General features: G+C 36.5%; 1 non-coding gene across 1 annotated transcript; it reads right to left on the minus strand.

The window, feature by feature from the left end:
• Positions 1-6,793: 6,793 nt before the first annotated feature.
• Positions 6,794-6,900, minus strand: LOC128285862 (small nucleolar RNA R71). Its single transcript, XR_008276409.1, has one exon. It is a non-coding gene; the product is annotated as a small nucleolar RNA R71 (small nucleolar RNA).
• Positions 6,901-9,739: the final 2,839 nt, after the last annotated feature.

Genomic DNA, 9,739 nt, shown 5'->3' on the forward strand with positions numbered 1-9,739 from the left:
GAAATAAAAGCATTACCTTGGTGAAAGTACTATGGAAAAGACATGGGGTTGAAGAGGCTACATGGGAGCTAGAGGAGGCCATGAGGAAGCAATACCCAAACCTTTTCATCGGTAAGATTTTCGGGGACGAAAATCTCTAAAAGGGGGGAGAGTTATAACATCCCAAATTAGGGTCTAGTCAGAAGAGTGGTTTTGAGACCACAATCTGAAATAGAAATGATTATTTTATGATCATTTGATTGTCCATGATATGATTGCATGCTTGTGTGAAATTTTCATGAATAAATTCTATGCCTAAGATGTCCAATTTGACTTTAGGGACTAAATTGAATAAATTGAAAAACTTGTGTCCTTGAAGCTTTAAGCATGAAATTGTATTGGATTACTAATTAGAGGTCCTTAAATAGCAATTAGATCAAGTTCTAAAAATTTAGACAAAAATGGGCATGAATAGGAAAATTTTGAAAGAAAGGCCTTAATGGCATTTTTGTCATTTGGTAAATAAAAGAATAAAAAGAGAAAATGAAGTGAATATCTTGTCCATCTTCTTCAACCCATAGCCAAATTTTACAAGGATTCCATAGCAAGAGTTTTCAACTTTTCAAGCTTGATTGTAAGTGCTCCCTAGCCCCTTTTTTGATTTTTTTTGCATTATTGAAGTCTTCGAAGCATGATCTATCCATTCCTATCATTATTTTGAGCTAGGGTTCATGCATGAAATTTGACCCATGTGTACCATGGTTGTATTTTGATGTTTAATGGAGGAATATGAATGTTTGATGTGTGATAAACATCTTTTGCTAAGTGATTTTTAGTGAAAACACCTAAAAAGGACTTGTTTGTAAAAGGTGTAAAAATGAGTACTAGAAATGTGAAATAAAGGAAAATATGGGCTGATATAAGATAGAATATGAATCAGATAGGCTTGGATAACCAAAAAATTGCATGCATTTCATTTTATGAGCCTAGGGACTAAAGTGTAAATAAGTGAAAAGTTAGGGGTAAAAAGGTAATTTTACCAAAGTATATGTTATGAGTTGATACAAGTAATGTGTGTATTGAGAAAGTTAAATTTGGCATTATAGATCAAGAAAAATGTGATTCGGGTCTTGATTGGGGGAAGAACAAGGTTTACGAGGATTAGGCTAGTTTCTATCATTTTGTATCGAGGTAAGTTCATTTTTAAATGTGCAACGTATACCATGCTTTAAATGCTTTAACATTGCATGTATGGTAAGTACATACATATTTAATGTGATGTTGTATCATGTGTTTATTGGCTAAATTGTATCATGAATTATGCTTCGATTTCTCCATGAATATGTGATTTGTGCTATGAGCATTGAAATTAACGTTATGAGCAAGTTCTACAGAAATGTGGTATTGAAGAATCCCGTTTGAACCTTAGGAATAGTTTAGGATACAAGTGACATGTCGCTAGGAATTATGTAATCTGAACTCATTGAGTTGTGTCTGAGTTCATGATTTATGTGACATCCAAACTCATTGAGTTGTGGTCTGAGTTCGTGATATGTATGACACATGTTTTGGTGTTTAGGTACTGGTCTCGTATATGCTATTAATGGCAAGGTAGTCTGGCATGCGTTGCGGATACCTGATTGCCTGTATGAGCAGTCCTGTGAGTAGCTCGTAAGTGAGCAACATGTGGTCTGAGATATGGAGTAACATTGGCTACATATGAGGAAATTAGGTGCAAGTTTTCGATGTATCTGATAGTATTCCAAGTGTTCAACAGGTAGTTCTAAAGAGAAGTACAATAAGAAATCTTGATGAATCAATAAGAAATCTTGATGAATACGTCAAAGACGAGAAAGTAAGTTATTATGTACAAGTGGGCATAGGTATGTACATCATACTCATGTGAATGACATGAAATATGATGAGCTAGTGGTAAGAACATGTATACATATTTATATATATATATGAGAAATAAGTTCATGAGATTTGATAAAACGCAAGGTTATGTATGTTGTGTTAAATGCATGATTTATGTTTGTTTAAGTTGCGTTTTATTTGCATGTGGATTTACTAAGCTTTATGCTTACCCCCTTTCCTTTTCCTTCCTTATAGTTTCGCCAAGCTAACTTGGGGACCAAAAAACGTTGGAAACTCGATCACACTATCAATCGAGCATTTGGCTATAGCTGGTCTTATCATTTTGAGTATGGCATGTATAGGGACTTGGTCTTTTTGTTATGTGTCATATTGATTAGCCAAATGTGTTGCTTATGAGGTATCATGATTATTTTGTATATGGCCATGAGAGGTGGCTCATATTGATTATTTTGGGTTGTAACCCTTTTATCAATGCATGCATGCAAATATGTTGATGCTTTAATATGGTTATGGTTGATTGTGGTTGATGAGTGTGATGGATGGCATGTACGTTTGGTGAATGAGATATGGTTAATAAGTATGCAATAAATGTGGTGAAAATGTGTAACTTGAAGGTTGTTTGGTAAAGATGATAAATAAACATGAAATTGGTGTGGAATGCCATATGAAAGTATGATAATTTGAATGGGTGACATGTTGACTTTGCTTAGTCATATTTTAATCATGAATGTGAATGTTTGAGTAATTAAATGTTCCATGTTGCATGCCATGAAGTGAGTGTAAATGTGTGAGTGTTTAAGGGTGAGAAATGGCTTGGAAAATATCCTAGAAATTGTCCACACGGTTAGACACATGGGCATGTGTCTTGGCCGAGTGTGACACATGGCCTGCCCTATGGGCGTGTGACCTAGCCATGTGTCCCCTGCACCTTAATTATGCAAAACAGAATGCCCAGTAGTAAACACACGGGCGGAGACACAGCCGTGTGTCTCAACTGTATGAAGGACATGGCCTTAGGACATGGGAGTGTGCTTAGGCCGTGTGAAGTCTGCACTTAATTTTTGGAATTTAATTCTCCACACGGTCTAAGAACATAGGCATGTGACTTGGTCATGTGATCTTATTTGGTGGATGATGCCATAGTCAAAGAGTTACACGGGCTGAGGACACGAGCATGTCCATAGCCACACGGGGGTGTGTGACACACGGCCTACCCACATGGGCGTGTAAGTCTCCAAAACAAGAAAAATTTTCTAAGTGTTTAAAAGGTTTTGAAAGTTCTCGGTTTGGTCTTGAACTGCTTCTGATGTATGTTTCGAGTGTTGTAGACCCTTATAAGGGACAAAATTTTATGACTCAGTTTTATATGAATGTTCATGTTTAAGTCCGGTAGCGCTTCGAACCCTGTTCCGACGTCAGATACGGGTAAGGGGTGTTACAGTGACTCTTCTTTTTTTGGGTACACACTGAATAGGGCTTACCCAAGAGCTATCATAAATTGGGCATATAATCCTAGCATTCAACGGTTTGATAATCTCCTTCTTAACTACTTCCTTCATGAAAGGATTCAATCTCCTTTACTATTCAATAGATTTTCCATGGCAATCTTCAAGTATTATTTTGTTCATGTAGATTGCTAGGCTAATCCTTTGATATCTTAAATTGACCATCCTAAAGCTTTGTTGGATTTCTTTAAAACCTCCAGTAATTGCATCTTCTGGTCTGTTGTAAGCTTGGCAAAAATAACGACAGGCACTGTATCGTTTTCTCCCAAATAAGCATACTTCAAATGAACTAGTAATGGCTTCAAATCTAGCACTGGTGGATCTTCTATTGACGAGCGAGGAGGGTTGAAAGAGAGACTTGATAAATCTAATGATTCAAAGCTCCTTCTACTTCTATTTTTAAATTGCTAAGTTTCTATCAGTTCTTCAGAGTCTTCAGTCAAATTTGTTTCATTTAATTTGATAGAGTCTGCATCAAAATTGTTGTGCATATGTCTTGCAAATTCTTCTTGAATTACAATGTCAACAAATTCTATAGCATGGCATTCTTCATCTAGGTCTACACACTTTAAAGAAACAAACACATTAAAAGTCAACTGCTGATCATTAATTCTCATGGTTTGCTCACCTTTCTGTATATCAATCAATGTTCTACCAGTTGCTAAGAAAGGTCATCCAAGTATTATAAGTACCTCTTTATGTGCTTCACATGTACCGCCCCTCACCCGTATTCAATGTCGGAATAGGGTTACCGAACATCACTGAACTTATTGTACAATTAAACATACATTTCAAATACATTTTCCATTACCAAACAAATATAATTCACAAACAATCATATTGTCTTGGAAACACAAAAATTTATGCATTTTTACATACCCCTTTTTAGCTTAAAATCATACTGTTTTGATTAAATTCTTTCCAAAAAATAATTAATTTTTATAAAATAATTAAATTATACTTAAAAAAATGAACATGATGAATTTTAGTTAATTTTATAATTAATTTTAAGCAACTTTGGTTATTTTCGACAGAATTGTGCAAATGGTGAAAATGGCTCGGTAGACACTACTTGAAGCACAAAATCGAGAAGCAATTTGAAGTATCAAGGTAAACTAATTTCCAGCCTAAGACGGTCCAATTATGTTTATTAATTCATAATATAATTAATTTTAATTTATACCCAATTTTATTTGGGCTAAATAAATTACTATTAATTAATTATGGAAAAAGTGGTCCAGTTGAACCGAACCGATTGAAGTGAACCAACCAAAGATTGGGCAGCCCAAAACCGGCCATATTCTGACCCAAATCAGCTTATTAGCTGATTAATTAAGCTTGCAAAGAAGCCCTTGAAGTCTTGTCAGAGTTGCATTTAAACCCCTCCACAATTGGTGGGTTTTTGGATTTGCCCCAAGCCATTTTTAGCAAAGTTGAAAGCATCAACTTTGCCACATAGGTGGTCGGCCAATGGGTGGCTCTTTGGCTTCTATTTTTAGAAAATTTCAGCTGCCATACTCAGCTATAAAAGCCCCCCTTGGCTGATCACTTAAAGCATCTCAGTCATTCCTCATTCATTTCACAACACTTCTCTCCTCTCTCATTCTTTTTCTCTCATTTTTCCATTTCAATTCCCTTGCTCTTGTGCCAATTTCTTCCCTCGGAAAAGGGGTGTTCTTCAACCATTTTGGAGCAGAAATTGAGTGTTCATCGAAGCCTTGATCGACGAGGACAACAAGAAGGAAGAACGGAGCAACCTAGTCAAGCCACGGAAAAACACCAGATTTGATTCTTGTTCCCTATCTCTTTAATTTTTGTTGTTATGATGAACATATTTATGAATATTTATATTGTTAGAATGGTTAATTTAATTAGCTTAGCTTGAATTTAATTCGTGTTGGTTTGATTGCATTTCATCTTCTTAAATTGTTAAAATTGTGTTTATGTTGTTATAGGCCTCCATAAAATGCTTGATTAAGTAAAATCATGCCTAAGTTATTCTTGCGTTAAGACTGTGAGGTAACTAATGAATTAATTATTTAAATGGATTGAAATTGTATTTAATTGACGCAGTACTTGATCAGTGCATGTTTATTCTTCTAAGGTAGTTGAAGGTTAAATTAGCAATGTATCTGGCGATATTATTGTCTTGCATAACTTGCAAGATTATTGTGATTAAACTGTTTCAAGGTGGGGATACCTTGTTACCTCAAATAATCTTTTATATACTTGTTAGATTTAATTAATCGTTTGAATTGACATAGGAATATGCAAGAGATTAGTTCAGTTTAATGAGTATGTATGTGCAATAACATGTTTGCTTACTAGAATCTGTTTAGTCGGTTGAATTGACATAGGGATATGTCAAGAGATGAATGGATTTTGGTATGTAAGTATGTTCATAAGTTAGCAAATTACCGGATAGCCGTGATTTTATTCGTAACAATATAAACATAAGTTTAATAATTCTAAAAGGGGAAGTGTAATTAATCCAACAAAATTATATCATTTTGATTAAATCTTATTTTGAAATCGTGCATTAGAACTTTCTTTTACTTAATTTTATTTATTTATTTTAATTTTCTTAAGTTTTTAATCACCCTCTTTAAAAAAATATTTTTCTTCACCAAAGTGTTTTAAATTGTATTCATAAATAATCCTTTTCACAGTCCCTGTGGGTACGATAACTCGACATTTACTTGTCACTTTATTACTTGTTGCGATTGAGTACACTTGCACATTTCCGTTGTTCCAAGTTTTTGGCGCCGTTGCCGGGGACTGTTTTAAAAAGTCATTATTTGTGAATTTGTTAGTTTACATTTTGATTTATTTTTTTCTGTTTAATTTTTAACTTAATTAATTTTTCTGTGATTATTTTAGGTGTTTATGAGTATTGACCAAATTATTGACCTACTTCCCGTAGACCTTGAGATAGAAAGGGCTTTTCGACAGCGAAGAAGACAAGCAAATCAGAGGAGGACCGAAGATATGAACTTCGAAAATCCAATATAAGGAAACGGAGCAAACCCTGCTAAAATCCTATCCTTATTGCTGATGATAGGGATAAAGCTTTACGACAATATGCCGTGCTAGTATTTAATTATCTTAATTTGGGAATTAGGAGACCTGAAATTGAGGTACAATAGTTCGAGCTGAAGCCAGTCATGTTCCAGATGCTTCAGACAGTGGGCCAATTCAGTGGAGTGCCTGCCGAATATCGTCACCTACACTTAAGACTATTTATGGAGGTGAGCGATTCTTTCAAGTTAGCAGGAGTACTCAAAGATGCATTACGATTAAAGCTGTTCCTATATTCGCTAAAGGACAGAGCTCGAGCCTGGTTGAACTCATTGCCACAGAACTCAATTTCCACATGGCAAGAGTTAGCAGAAAGATTCCTTATGAAGTATTTCCCGCCTAGCAAGAATGCTAAGTTGAGGAACGAGATCACTGGCTTCCAACAAATGGATGATGAGTCCTTGTATGAGGCATGGGAAAGGTACAAAGAGTTGTTACGAAAGTGCCCTCAACATGGAATCCCACATTGCATCTAACTTGAGACATTTTATAATGGTCTCAATGCTCACACGATGATGGTAGTGGACGCTTCTGCTAATGGTGCTCTCCTTTCTAAGTCCTATAATGAGGCTTATGAAATTATCAAGAGGATTGCCAGCAACAATTACCAATGGCCAACCAACCGAGCAGCGTTAGGAAGACGAGTTGCTGGAATACATAAAGTAGACGCTCTTACTTCACTCGCATATCAGGTATCATAAATATCCTTAATGCATAAAAATCTTACTACTAATGGGTCTAATAGTTTTGCAGCACAACCACCAAATCAATTTGAAAATATAGCCTGTGTTTATTGTGGGGAAGGACATTTGTTCAAAGACTGTTCATCAAACCCAGAATCTATGTACTAATAGGTAATTAGAACCAAAACCGAGGAAGGCAAGGACTGCAATCCAATTTTTATAACCCATCGTTGCGAAACCATTTAAATTTTTCCTGGAGTGACCAAGGAGCTGGAATCACTAATACTTATGCCCAACCTCGATCGACCCAACCACCAAGTTTTCCCCAGCAAGTTCAGAAACCAACCCAAGCTGAACCATCCAATGGCTTAGAAAATCTGTTGAAGGCATACATGGCCAAGAATGATGCCTTAATCCAAAGCCAAGCAGTTACATTGAAAAACCTAGAAAACCAAATGGGCCAGCTTACAACTGAACTCAGGAACCGACCACAAGGTGCTTTACCTAGTAATACGAAAAATCCAAGGAATCCGGGGAAGGAGCATTGCAAAGCATTAACATTGAGGAGTGGAAAGACAGCAGAGCCCAACACCATTGTAGCTGAAAAGGAGCAAGATGATGCTTAAGAATCAGAGGAAGTTCAACCGAGTGTTGAAATTCCAGTCTCACAAGAACCAGAATCTGCAAAAGCCGACAAGGCAATTTCAAAACCAGCTAATTCTGATCAACTAACAACCCCGTCAGATGCAGAATTGCCACAGAAGACGAATCAACCAATTCTAGTAAAGAAACCACCACCACCCTACCCTCAAAGACTTCAAAAGCAGAAGCAGGGGATTTAATTCAAGAAGTTCCTAGATGTACTCAAGCAACTTCATATCAACATCCCGTTGGTTGAAGCAGTTGAGCAAATGTCGAACTACGTCAAATTCATGAAGGATATCCTGTCCAAAAAAAAAGACTTGAAGAATTTGAGACGGTAGCTCTGACGAGGGAATGCAGTGCATATCTTCAAGAAAAACTACCCCCAAAATTGAAGGATACTGGATGTTTTACCATACCTTGCAACATTGGAGCAACATATTATGGTAAGGCACAATGTGAGTTGGGTGCGAGTATCAACTTGATGCCTATGTCAATATTTAGAAAGTTGGGGATAGGTGAAGTTAGACCTACTACGATTACACTTCAATTAGCAGATCTATCCTTAGCACATCTAGAAGGAAAAATTGAGGACGTATTGGTACATGTAGACAAATTTATCTTCCCAGCTGATTTTGTTATCCTAGACTTTGAAGCAGACAAATAAGTACCAATTATCTTAAGAAAAGCGTTCTTAGCAACCAGAATGACCCTTATTGATTATTCTGTAGTATCTGATTTAGAAGATTTAATAGTGGAGAAGGAGCTCAACTGTGTGGAGGATCCGTTGGAACAAATTTTGACATCAGATCCTCCGAATGATGAAGAGAAAGATGAGTACTTAGCTTTGTTAGAAGCTAATCAAAGGGGATTTATTCCGCAATCTCACTTTGAATCTTTGGAGTTAGAGAAAAAGGATTATGCCCAACCAAAAGTGTCAATCGAGGAGCCACCTAAATTAGAACTCAAGGTACTACCTTCATATCTAAAATATATTTATTTAGGTAATTCTTTTACTCTGCCTGTGATTGTTTCAGCAGAATGAACTACTGAGCAAGAAGAGAAACTTATCTTGGTGTTGAAACAACTCAAGAGGGCTATCGGATGGACCATAGCCGATATCTACAGTATTAGCCCATCTGTATGCATACACAAGATCATACTAGAAGATGGCGAGAAAGGGACGATCGATGGACAATAAAGATTGAACCCCATCATGAAGGACGTAGTAAAGAAAGAAATCATCATGTGGTTAGATGCGGGTATAATTTACCCCATCTCAGACATTTCATAGGTAAGTCAGGTCCAGTGCGTACCAAAGAAAAGAGGTATAACGATCATTGAAAATGAGAATAACGAGTTGATATTGACTAGAATGGTTACAGGATGGAGAATTTGCATCGATTACCGGAAGCTAAACAAGGCGACTAGGAAATATCACTTTCCTTTGCCCTTTTTGGACCAGATGCTGGATAGACTCGCAGGGCGAGACTACTACTATTTTCTCGATGGATACTCGGGGTATAATCAGATTACAGTAGCACTGGAAGATCAGCACAAGACCACATTCACCTGGCCATATGGTACATTTGCATTTAGACGCATGCCATTTGGTTTATATAATACATCTGCTATATTTCAAAGATGTATGATGTCTATTTTTACTAACATGGTTGAGAAGTATTTGGAAGTTTTTATGGATGATTTTTCAGTATTTAGAGATACGTATGACAATTGCCTAGCCAATCTAGCCAAGGTACTAAGGCGATGCGAGGAAACAAACCTAGTACTCAACTGGAAAAAATGCCATTTCATGGTACGAGAAGGGATTGTTCTAGGACATCAGATAACGAGACATGGAATCGAAGTAGATAAAGCAAAGGTAGATGTTATTGAGAAACTCCCACCTTCAACATCTATAAAAGGTGTTAGGAGCTTTTTAGGCCACCCCGGTTTCTATTGAAGATTTATCAA

The sequence above is a fragment of the Gossypium arboreum genome, chromosome 12, assembly GCF_025698485.1.
Source record: "Gossypium arboreum isolate Shixiya-1 chromosome 12, ASM2569848v2, whole genome shotgun sequence".
NCBI lineage: Eukaryota > Viridiplantae > Streptophyta > Magnoliopsida > Malvales > Malvaceae > Gossypium > Gossypium arboreum.